At 45.3% G+C, this 12,725-nt stretch overlaps 1 protein-coding gene across 4 annotated transcripts in view; it reads left to right on the top strand.

The window, feature by feature from the left end:
- Window positions 1-3,225: 3,225 nt before the first annotated feature.
- KATNA1 (katanin catalytic subunit A1) overlaps window positions 3,226-12,725 on the top strand; it is a 32,974-nt gene continuing 23,474 nt past the window's right edge. For 2 of the 4 annotated variants that reach the window (XM_053292142.1, XM_053292113.1), the window contains exon 1: window positions 3,646-3,815. The gene's annotated coding sequence lies outside the window, so the exon portion shown is untranslated. Of the gene's footprint in view, window positions 3,245-3,645; window positions 3,816-4,549; window positions 4,631-12,725 lie in introns of those variants that run through there. The other 2 variants (XM_053292122.1, XM_053292132.1) reach the window with 2 other exon arrangements.

Here is a 12,725-nt window from a genome sequence, read left to right as displayed (position 1 = left end):
TTCTCCATATGTATAATTTATTTTTGTTTCAAATTAACTTCTTGAGTGGATGTAGGATATGTTGTATGCAGTTAGCAATTTTCTGCATGGATATTTCAGTCCTCTTTTTAGGCCTTCAGGCACAGATTGATCTCTGCAGTAGACTGATCTATAATGAGCAAAACAGAGAAATCACTCCACCTTCTGCTTTCTTAATAAGCATTTGAAATGTCATTGCTTTGCTCTTCCACATATATACATATGCACTGTATTTATAAAATGTTCTATAATCTATAATCATGTAAATACTGTTGCACTATTCATTTATTTTCTATCCTAGGGCAGGCCCTCTTGCTGGATCTTTCCTACCTTATTTGTAGTAGAACCTGTAAAGGTGTGAATAAATCTTTCATTTTTTTTCTTTAAAAAAACCTGCTGTTGCAAAGTGCAAAGCTATGATGGAGAATGGGTTATTTGGACTTTGTTGATATTGTACATCTGCTAGAGAATGCAGTTAGTGGGTTTATGGATGCTGCTGCTGTTACCCAAGTACCAATTTAACTTTTGGCTGAAAATACCTTTTGGTATTTGAAATGAGACAAAATTTGCTTTAATACATTGAGCAAAGCAATGGTATATTGGGTCAACATTTAATGGTAGAACTTTGGAGCGCCTTATTTCCTCCTGTGAAAGGCACTATTCAAGTTTATTTGTATATTGCATTTGTATATATGCCTTTTATATTGTAAACATTCTGCTGATAAACATTACACATTTATAAAAAACAAACGGTAGCTTGAGATAAAAGTGCCTTGGAAGACAATATAATGGAATCATATTTGCATATTTCTGCTTGTAATAACTATTTCAAAACCAGTTAAATTCCTCAAGTGTCTTATGGATCTCTATTTTTCAAATTGGTTTTCTCTAGTGTACCATTTGCTGGGATAATAAAACTTAAAATTAATGAATAAGCTGCTAATCAAATATAATTTTATATTGATCCAAAGTGTGTGTTTGATCTTGCTTTTCTATGTTGAATAGGAATACGGATCTCTATTGTCATGTTGTATTTGTTTTATTGGCCAATTTTCTTTTTATCCAATCAAGTTTTCTAGCTAAGATTTGGAAAGCTATTAGTTTGGTTATTTTCCAGAAAAACACCAGCCTTTGGCAGTTCTAAAAACAGTATTTATAGAAATATTGTTCATTACAAAGTGATGGTGTACTGTATCTTATAAGCATTTATCTACTTTGCATGCAGAAGCTTCCAAGTTCAATCCCTGGCATCTCCAAGTAGGGCTGGGAGAGATTCCTGCCTGAAACCATGGAGAAGCTGCAGCCATTCAGTGTAGATAATAGAGCTAGATGGACCAGTGTTCTGACTTAGGCAACTTCTAATGTGTAAGAACTTTCCATCTCAACAATCGGGGCTATTTGTTCTGTGTACTCCGTGCCTATAATAATGCCTATCGTTTATATTGTACTTTTTAATATCCTTGGTATCACATTTCCAGAAATCTATATGCTGATCTGTAGGGATAGGCCAGAATTATTCCCGATTTCAGATTAAAAGGGGTGGGGAAGCCTGAGTACTATTTTCCTATCACACAGATTTACATATTAAAGTGGCAGTTGTATCAAAAGGTGTTAGTAGTAACTAGTTTCTGGAAGACACCCCCCACCCTCTGTCCTGTTTTTTTCTGGTAAAATTCATTTCTGAGCAAGGGTAATTGATCAATCCCTTGTAAGGATGTTTTTCTGACTGGATCTCCCTCTCTTTATATATAAAATGTTCTAGGGATTGTTAAGAGTACTCAAAGAACAATGCTTTTTTAGCCTACTTTCTGTTAGGCTTAGATCACCCAGCATTTTTGTGTGTGTCCATCCCTATCAACTTCACAGTTCCTGGACCAGTTTGAACCAACTTGGGTACAGCTGTAGACACACCTCAACAGCATAGATTCTGATGTCATTCACCTGATCCAAGATGGCGGAATGTGAACATTTGAGGCATGAGGGCTAACTTGTGGACTACCTGATTTGAACCAAATTTAGTATAGTTGTAGTGAGTGGAACATACGGGACACCGCAGTGGCATAGTTTGTGATAATGTCATCCACCCTGATCCAGGATGGCAGACCTGTGAACATTCAAGGTGCAATTGAGCTAACTTGTAAAGTGCCTATTCAAGGTGCTGGTTCTGACCTTTAAAGCCCTTAATGGTTTGTGCCTGGGATACCTGAGGGACCGCCTGCTCCCAAGGGTTGCTCCCCGCTTGACAAGGTCATCTGAGGGGGCTTTGCTCCAGGTGCCGACAATGAGGAAAGCTTGGCTGTTGTGCACGCGGGACAGGGCCTTCTCTGTTGCTGCCCCCAGATTCTGGAATGCTCTCCCGGTGGCTATTTGCTCCTCAGTCTCCATCACAGCTTTTAGGAAAAGTGTAAAATCTTGGCTTTTTGCCCAGGCATTTATTTGATTCTCTGCTGCTGCTCTTTATAGTCTGTATTGTTTTTATGCTTTTGTTTTAAATTTTTAATCAGATTTGTTTAATATTTTTTCACTTAATATTTTAATTGTCTTTTTTACCATCTTGTGTTAATTGTTTTTTTGTTTGTTTGTTTTTGCTGTAAACCGCCTTGGGATTGCTTTAATGAAGGGCGGTATATAAATTTAACAATAAATAAATAAAATAAACTTGAACCAGATTTTCTACAGCTGCAGGTAGGGACACAGATCACTTAAGAGCATAGTTTGTAAGGATGTTGTCCACTCTGATCCAAGACGGCAGATACATGAATGTTTGAGGCATAAGTGGGCTAACTTGGGTAGTGAAAAGAAAGTTGGCAGATTAGTTCTTACTTGAACTTTTTTTTAAGTGAACACAAAGTGCCAAGTATTTGCCTCATCAATATCAAGTTAAAGTGATTCCACACTGCTTTGCAGACTCTTCAAGAAGGTTCATTAAACAGTCGCATGGTGGTGGTTTGTATTATAATCATAATTTCCCTTGATTACCTTCCACAGCTACTGTGTATTCATTTGACATCTGTGCTGCATCGACACTACCTTCGACAAAAACAAACATATGCTCCTTTTTAAATGGTTAATTAAGGCTCCAAGCCTAACGCTAGGTGGGGATGAACTCTTGCTTCCCTCCTGCAATCAGGCCGGCGAGCAGGCCACTGGAAACTACCGGTTGGTACAGCCTAACTCCTATTCCGAGAATGAAAAGGGGTAGTGGTTTTCTTGTTAGCCCTTAACAGTAAGTTTTCTTGCTTCTTATTTCTTATTAAGTTGCCAGTTTCCGCCGCTTCGGTAGAAATGCAGACGGGTTAGCTTTGTAAGCAGGAGCGCAGGGCTGACCGGAGGAATTTTTTCGCTTGCGGCTATGAAAGAGTCAGCGTTCAGTGCTAGGAGAACAAATGGCAGCCAAGCCAGAACCCAACTCACAGACGGGGCAGGAGAATGCGAAGCGCCTGCACACGCCTCTTCCTGGAGCCCTGCTGAAGAGCAACCCGCAGAAACGGCTCCGCGTGCAACAAACCCATTCCCAGACAGAAGAACAACCTGCCGGGGGCGGGGCGCGGGGAGGAGGGAAAAGAAGCCGCAACTGCGTTCTAATTGGACAGAAGGTAGACGTTAAAAAAGAGCGAATAAGCGCTCTAGCCGCCGCTTAGGAGGGACGTCGGGACGTCAGTACGTACTGTGCCGACGTCTGGGCGCTTGCGCCTGTTTCTCTTTCGAGTGGTAGTGGTTGAGACAGAGGCGGTGCTGGGATGTGCGGGACATCGGTGTTGCCGCCGCCGTTACCGAGTGGAGCGCGCTGAAGCTGAGTGAGTGTTTGCTTGCGATGCGACCCCTCGCCCGTCCCATTGAGCGTCACTTGGTGTTTGGGCCTGGGGACTGTGGCGCCTTCTCCCCCCGCTCCCGTCCGTCGGCTAAACTATAGCGCTTCTCTGTCTTTTTCGGCCCTCTTCATATGCGCCTCTTTCCCTGTCCGAACATCGAGGCGTAGGATGTAGTCCCGGAGTGGCTGGAGACTAAACTGGAGTTGTGGGAAGCGGGGCTCGCGGGTCAGCGTCTCGCACTTCGCCCCTTCCCCGTTTTCCACAGTTACGGGAAGTTCTTGGTTGCCTCGCCACCCACCTCCACAGACACTAGTGATCCTTGCCTTGTGCCTTTGTGTATCTCTCTCTCTCTCTCCCTCGTCCTCCCTTTCGTCCTCTCTCTCTTTCTTGTTTTCCTCTTTCCTTCCTTGCTGCTCATGTCAACAACCTGTCTGTCCTGTCACGCTGATGAGTCGAGAGCATTTGCCCAGTTACGTGTCCTCTTAGGATTTCAGGTGATGAATGAAATGTCGTTGTCGTTCCCACTCTCGGGCTACTTTCCCTTCTCTTGCTTAGGCTGCTTTCCAGAGGAAACGCAGCTCGTTGGCATAAACTCTTTCTCTGTACGCAAAGGACCTTGTCTTTGTAACAGCATGGTTGTAGTCATCTTACAAAAACTGAAAATAGAAATTAATACTAGTATCATAGCTGTGACGGTTCCATTGCCTTTCTCTGCACAGTCTCCCAGGAAAAGGAGGATTGGGAAGGGCTTCCCACCGAGAGTCTTGTCTGAGACCTTCTAAAATCCTGTCGCTGACACGGTACCTGCTCGGCACTTAAATTTGATAATCAATAGAGTTATAACTATGCATATAATTATGTATTAGGAGTGGGAGGAACTCCACTCAAATCCTTTAGTAGATTCAAATTACTTGAACCTGTTTATGTCCTCTTCAGATGTTACCTGTTCACTGTGGTAGTTATTGAAAAATGAAGTACATAGTGTGAAGATGAGGATGTAATAATACTAACTATGCTGCCCAAAACAGTGACTTGATTGATATCTCTGTGGGAATTTGTTTCATACATATTTTCCTCCCATATGGAAGTGGAAAAGCTTTTCTTGGTAGCTACTGTGCAGTAAATGTGATTTTTGTTGCAGACTTTGTTTTGTGAAGATGCGTCAACTCAGTCACTTCATACTACTGTTAATCACCTTAGTTGGGGTAAAAGCTTACAACCCATTATTTTCCATTTGTGAAGTGAGAGACCTACAATATGAGAGGTTTCTGCTTTTGGGAAACAGGGGTCATATTTCTCCTTAACTCAGATGCACCAGTTGTCATTGTAGGGCATTATCATGCCTTGCCTCTGCATTAATTTCACAAATGGTTTGCACGCCAATTATTTCACACACTTCCTCAGTACCTTATACAATGACAGATCATCAGGAGTAACAGAGTGTAAAACTAACTCTGCTAATTGAGCAAAGAGTCACTTTTTCAAGTGGTCTGAACAAGTGGTGAGTCTCTTATATTTAGCAAAGGGAGAGCAGCTGGCCCCATTTAACCCAGCACAGCATATTTCCAGTGGCTGTTGCTGGTGTCTACCTTATGTTTTTGTTTTTAAGATTGTGAGCCTTTTAGGGACAGGAAATCATTTTATTATTTTTGTGTAAACTGCTTGAAAACTTGGGTTGAAAAGCGGTATATGAGTATGCATAGTAGTAAAACTATACATGTTTCTGAAAAGAGATACCTGGGATAGTCGGGATACAAGGTGAGAAGAGTCCAGAAGTCTCAAAATGTATTGGTATATTAGCAAGGAGTCCATCACAAATATTTTCATTTGCAGGCAAGATAGATGTTTTAAGGACTTGTTGCTGTAAGCTAGAACTTATGCAATGAACTCCTCATTGGTTGTTCATACCATTTATTGTTTAGATATAGTACATCACAGTACAGGAAATAGGTTTACTCATTGACACTAAAATGGGTTTAATGATGGAGTCACTCTGGAGTGGAGGATGTTTTGACTATCTTAATAGCTTGCTAAAGTTTTCAGCCTTGAGGCTAAAATTAGTTTATCCAAAAGGTAATAAACCTTTAGTGGTAGACAGCATGCATTGTCTAACCCATTATTTATGTATATTGCTGCTCTGTACAATAGAAAATATTCTTCAGTGGTTCAGTCGCTTTAGAGTCAGAGTTTTGTTGACTCATTGGCACTCCGATTTTGGTAATGGTGTCACTGAACATTTTTTAAACAAACAAAAAAACCCAAATCCACGCTCCAAAGCTGATACAAAGCACCTCTGGCCACTGCCTCAGCCTGGGACACCAGGGAGAGGTTAGGACCCAGAAGCACCCCAAGACTGCGTACCTTTTTTCTGGCAACCACAGAACCATGTGGTGTTCTTTGGTAGAATACAGGATGAATTTACCATTGCCATCTCCCATGAAATATGAGATAGTGCCTTTCAGCATCTTCCTATATTGCTGCTGCCCAATATAGGAGTTTCCTATTTTCTGGGAAACACACCAGCGGGGATTCGAACCAGTAACCTCTTGCTCCCTAGGCAAGTTACTTCCCTGCTGCTCCATTAGGTGGCCTCCATCTTATCTGTGTTCAGCCTCAGTTTGTTTTCCCTCATCCAGCCCATCACCATCTCCAGGCAGGCATTTAGGGAGGTTATACCTTCTCCCAATGATCTTGATATGGAGAAATAGATTTGGGTGACATCAGCATACTGATAATACCCTGCACCAAATCTCCTGATGACCTCTTCCAGCAGTTTCATGTAGATGCTGCTGTTGTTCGTTCATTCATTCATTCAATTTCTATACCGCTCTTCCAAAAATGGCTCAGGGTGGTTTACAAAGAGAAATAACAAATAAATAAGATGGATCTCTGTCCCCAAAGGGCTCACAATCTAAAAAGAAACACAAGATGGGCACCAACAACAGTCACTGGAGGTCCTGTGCTGGGGGTGGATAGGGCCAGTTATTCTTCCTCTGCTAAATAAAGAAAATCACCACGTTAAAAGGTGCCTCTTTGCCAAGTTAGCAAGGGTTAAACATTGGAGACAATATGGAACCCTGAGTAACACTGTGTGGAAGTTCAGATTTTGAAGAGCAATAGTTTCCGAGAGACACCATTTGGAATCTGCCTGAGAGGTAAGAGTGGAATCACCACAGAGCAGTGCCTCCCACCCCCAACCCTCTCAGATGTTCCAGAAGGATACTATGGTTGATAGTATTGAAAGCTGCCAAGTGATCCAAAAGGATCAACAGTGTCACATTCCTTCTGTTAATTCCCAATTGCAGATCATCTGTCAGGCCGACCAAGGCAGTCTCCACCCCATAGCCCTCCCGAAAGCCAGTTTGAAATGGGTCTAGATAATCAGTTTCCTCCAAGACAGCCTTGGAGTTTAAGCATGATTTTGGCATAGAAACAATATTGGTTATCCTGATGGATCTCCTATACTAGGAGAGGGATAGGAGGAGTGTGACCCTGTTGATATCATCAACAGGGCATCCTTCTAGAATGGTTCTGTGGAGCAGGAGTTGGGGGCACAATGCTATGGTGTCTCTAGCAGGACTGTTTCCCCCATGCTTTTTAGCATCTACATGAAGCTTCTAGGAGACACCTTGAGACTTCTGGTGAAGTATCACCAATATGCTGATGACACCCAATTGACTTCTTTCACATTTAATACAGGTGAGGCTGTCGAAGTGCTGACTACTAGAACTAAGCAAAGTTTCATCTAGTTGAGCCCTGGTAAAATGAGGCTTAGTCCCAACAGGATAGAGATTGGGGGGTGGGGGGGGGGGGGGTGTTCCTTGGTCCAGGAAGATGGAATTCAGCTTGTTCTGGGTGGGGGTTTCCCTTCATCTGAAGCATCAGGTTCACCATTTGAGGATCCTTCATATTGTCACAAGAGTTCCAGGTGTCTTCAGTGACATGGAGTGCTTTCAGCCAGTTAAATCCACTCCTGCTCATGAATTCCATGGTGTTACACACCCTGGCAACCCTGGTTTAGACTTCTGCAATGCATTCTACATGGGGCTGTACTTGAAGATTGTTTAGAAGCTTCTATCAGGGACTCGGAAGAAGCAGTTAATACGTCATTTAGCATTTTGACAGGGACTACTCGCTAGCAACCTGTCTTGAGATTTGAAAGAACTGTACTTGCTGCTGGCCCATTTCTGAGCCCGATTCAAAGTGCTGCTGCTTTCATTTCATTTTTTTACTGCTGTTTAATGACATGACTGACTTTTATTGTTCAGTTTTTTATACACAGCCCTGATATGAATGAAGAGCAGTGTGAAACGTGTGTGTATATAAATAAAACAATATGTAAGCACTTAAGTCCCATATATTTTGCCCTGAACTCTCTCTCGAGTTGCTATAAATGGACTTAAAGTGCTTAGCTTTGTGTAGATTGTGACCATAACGGTTTTTAGGGTGCAATAATAAGGGAAGTAATATTTGCATGTGAGGGAGGACACAGGTTCTTGCCTTACTCTGATTCTTTGGTCTGTCTAGGTCATTATATTGTCTACACTGACTGTCGTAAGTTCTTCAGGGTTTCCCCCCCCTCCAGATGAGTATCTTTTCCAAACGTACCTGAAGATGCCAGTAATTGAACCTGGAACCTTCTGCACACCAGGCATGTGCTCTGCTAGACTTCGTAGTCCAGGAAGTGGGCAATTTTGCCATTTACAATTAACATGCAAGAATTCAGCAGTGGAGTTCTATAGACTAGAGTGATCATGACAGAAGTCCCCTTAGTAGTTGTATATGTAGATGTAGAAGAAACAATGTTACTTTTTAATGTTTTGATTAAAAGGTTTGTTTAGCAGAGTGTGTGGACCTTTCTAAATAGTTCCTTTGAATAAAAACCAAAACTGAGGGACAATAAAATTGAGTGAACTGAAAGGCCTCAGAATCTTTTTGAAAACTGAGCTTCTCTCAAACAAGTTAGGTTAAAATTACAAGTAACCTTGGAAACTGCTATGAGGTTAATAAGCAGCTATTTAGCATATATAACATTTATGTCCAGAAAGATACATCCGAAATTTAAAGAGGCTTTCACAAGGATGCTTACGCTAGGTAAGCATAGATCTCATACCAGTTACACCTGTTTGCCAGTCTGAACTGATGACTAAACCATCTTGAAATTACAAGTTTAGCAAGATAGCAATTAAGCAAGTAATGGCAAGTTACAAAGTAGATTTAGGTTTTTAGATTCAATTATATTCCTCTTATTTAGGATTGTGACAAATGCCGATCTCCATCATCTTAAAGCGAGAGCATCACATCTCTCAGACCCTCCCTGCACCAATTCCCTAATCTTATCTGACACAGGAGATAGGGCCACTTTGCATCTCACCACCCAGAGGGGATGAAATTAGGATACTCTTTGAACTACGGACAGGTGTGAGACCCACAGTTGCTTGAGCCCAGCTCACCCCCTTTCTCATGTCTTTAAGCTAGAGGACAAAGGCCAGTGTTCACCCCTTTTCATTTGCAGATGGGTGTTCCATGGGAAAAGCTGTAGAGATTAACACTCTCTCATGCAAGGACCTGTCTACTGATAGACTAAGGTAAAACTCAGTGCTAGTCAGTTGGTAAAAGTTTTTTGTATTTTCTTTTGAATTCCTGTATTCCTTTCTTTCCCGTTTCCATCTATCCCCCACCCCCCCAATTCCTTATTCTGTGTGCAACCAGTAGCGGAAGAAGCCAGACAGTGGCCCATGTTCCTCCTGTCACGGCGCCCCTCACGCCATGCCCCCTGCATCTGGCATCAGACGCAGGGGGTGCAGATTCACTTTCAAATGGGGCCGCATTCCTCATTTCAGAGCAAATACCAGCCAGTGCTGCGTGGCCAGGAGCTGCTCTCCCTGCTTTTAACAGAATAGTTTCTGTTGATCTTATAAGTTCTACATCCATAGCTAACTTTAACATCGTATTTAGAACATGTCACAAGCAGATTGCTTGCTAAAGCTCAAAGCAATGTAATCCAGCTTGAAATAATGTTTCCTCTTAACTTTTGGCATTTGTTTTAAAAGGATAATCAAGCAGAGAGCCCATGTAAACCTACATGTTGTGGTCGTTTGGTGATATCTGCAAACAGAATAAGAGCAGTATATAAGCCAGAGGGAAGAGGGAAGATCTTGGGCTGGCAGTGACTGTGTTTCTGCTTCTGCCCTACCTTTCTTCAGGTGTGTTCCATCTGTGGGGCTGACTCTGTGGCTTTAAAGCTCAGGCTGGGCCAGGGGCGTGAGCCTCTTGGCGTGAGCCGAAGGGCGAGAGCACAAGGGCTCTCGTCCTTGTGGCTCTCAGCCGTGGGGTGAGCTGCCTGGGGCCCTGAAGATCTTTTCCTTCTGCCCTGAAGAACTGTCTTCCCACAATCAAGAAGCTAGCTGGAGATCACGCAAGTCTGGTCTTGGTTTTTTATTAAGCCAAGAAGCCGTGGTGGTTTATTCTGGGGAGATGTGCCTGGGGGAGCGAAAAAGTGGGTCTGGAGTGGGGGCGGCAATATCACGGGTAGCGGGCAGAGGGAGGTATGGCGGTGGGAGTTCGGCAGGCCGTTACAGGGGAAATCGGTCCAGGCAATTGAGGCCTGTTCCTTTTTCCAGCCCTTCTCCCAACCCTCTGACCCTAGGGAGCTCTGGGAACACTCCTTCGAGGATTAGGGTGCTGCTGCTGAATGCCAGGTCAGTTAACACAAAAACATCTCTTATCCACGATCTGATTGTGGATGAGCGTGCTGACCTGGTATGCGTGACGGAGACCTGGTTGGATCCGCTGGGCGGGGTTGGTCTCTCTCAGCTTTGTCCTCCAGGTTTCCAGATCGTGCAGCAGCCCCGCCTCGAGGGTCGGGGAGGAGGCGTTGCGGTCATCTTTCGTGAGACTCTTCCCGTTTCCAGGTGCCCGGTCAGGCAATCTCAGAATTTTGAGTGTTTGTCCTTGAGGGTGGGCCTCCGAGATAGGCTGGGGATTCTGCTGGTGTACCGACCACCCCGCTGCACTTCAGTCTCCCTACCTGAGCTGGCGGGGGTGGTCTCGGAGGTGGCTTTGGGTTCCCCCAGGCTTATTGTTTTGGGGGATTTCAATGTCCACGCTGAGGCCCCCCTAGTGGGTGCGGCTCAGGATTTCATGGCCTCCATGGCAACCATGGGCCTGTCTCAATTGGTATCGGGCCCTACCCACGTGGCGGGACACACTCTGGATCTGGTTTTTGCCGACCGGGAAATAAATGATCTGGAGGTGGGGGAATTTGAGACCACTCCCTTGTCATGGACAGATCATCACCTGGTGGGGTTTAGTTTGACTGCTCCGTCTACCCTCTGCAGGGGTGGTGGGCCAATTAAGATGGTCCGCCCCCGGAGGCTTATGGATCCGCTTGGATTTCAGACAGCCCTCGGGGAGTTTCCAGTGTCCAGAGCTGGTGACCCTGTCGAGGCCTTGGTTGATCTCGGGAATGGAGAGATGGCCCGGGCTGTTGACACGGTTGCCCCCAAGCGCCCTCTCCGGCTTGGTGGAGCCCGTTCGGCTCCTTGGTTTTCCTCGGAGCTTAGGGCGATGAAGCAACTCGGGCGACGGCTGGAGCGACGCTGGAGGAAGAGTCGTCACGAATCCGACCGAACACGGGCTAGAGCCCATTTTAGGGACTATGCCGTGGCGGTGGGGGCGGCGAAGAAATGCTTTTTCTCCACCTCCATTGCGTCTGCTCAGTGCAGACAAACAGAGCTGTTTCGTGTGGTGAAAACCTTGCTCCACACATCCCCCCAGACAATGGGGGAGGAGCCATCTACAGCTCTTTGTGATCGGTTTGCCTGTCGCTTTGCAGATAAAGTCGCTTGCATCCGTGCTGACCTGGACTCCAGAGTTTTGGCAGTTCCGGCAGACGTGCCTTTGGTACCATCTGGTCCCGTTGTGTTGGATTCTTTTCAGTTGCTGCGGCCTGAGGATGTGGACAAGATCCTGGGCAGTGTGCGGGCGACTTCGTGCGCTCTTGACCCTTGCCCTTCATGGCTAATAAAAGCTGCCAGGGAGGGGACAGGTAGATGGCTGGAGGTGATCGTTAATGCTTCATTAAGGGAGGGCAGGATGCCATCGTGCCTTAAGGAGGCGGTGGTAAGACCTCTATTAAAAAAGCCCTCCCTTGATCCCTCCAGCCTGGACAACTATAGACCTGTGTCCAACCTCCCCTTTCTGGGCAAGGTGATGGAGCGTGTGGTGGCGTCCCAGCTGCAGAGGGTCTTGGATGATACGGATTATCTGGACCCTTTTCAATCTGGCTTCCGCCCCGGGTATGGAACTGAGACTGCCTTGGTCGCCCTAGTGGATGACCTACGCCGGGAACTAGACAGGGGGAGTGCGTCCCTGTTGGTTCTGCTGGACCTCTCGGCGGCGTTCGATACCATCGACCATGGTATCCTTCTGGGCCGCCTCTCGAGTATGGGAATCGGAGGCACTGCGTTGCAGTGGTTTCGGTCCTTTCTTGAGGGGAGGGTTCAGAAGGTGGTGCTGGGGGACTACTGCTCGGCCCCGTGGCCGTTGGCCTGTGGGGTCCCGCAGGGATCGGTCTTGTCCCCCATGCTGTTTAACATCTACATGAAGCCGCTGGGAGAGGTCATCCGGAGATTTGGACTGAGTTGTCAGCAATATGCGGATGACACTCAGCTCTATCTCTCCTTGTCATCTGATCCTAGGGAGGCGGTGGATGTCCTGAATCGGGGGCTGGAGGCCGTGATGGGTTGGATGTGGGCTAACAAACTGAAATTGAATCCGGATAAGACGGAGGTACTGTTGGTCAGTAGGAGAGCCAATCGGGATGAGGAGATTTTACCGGTTCTGGATGGGGTTGCACTCCCCTTGAAGGAGCAAGTATGCAGCTTGGGGGTA

This window comes from Hemicordylus capensis, chromosome 1 (assembly GCF_027244095.1).
Source record: "Hemicordylus capensis ecotype Gifberg chromosome 1, rHemCap1.1.pri, whole genome shotgun sequence".
Lineage (NCBI taxonomy): Eukaryota > Metazoa > Chordata > Lepidosauria > Squamata > Cordylidae > Hemicordylus > Hemicordylus capensis.
This window is presented reverse-complemented; position numbering and strand designations above follow the sequence as displayed.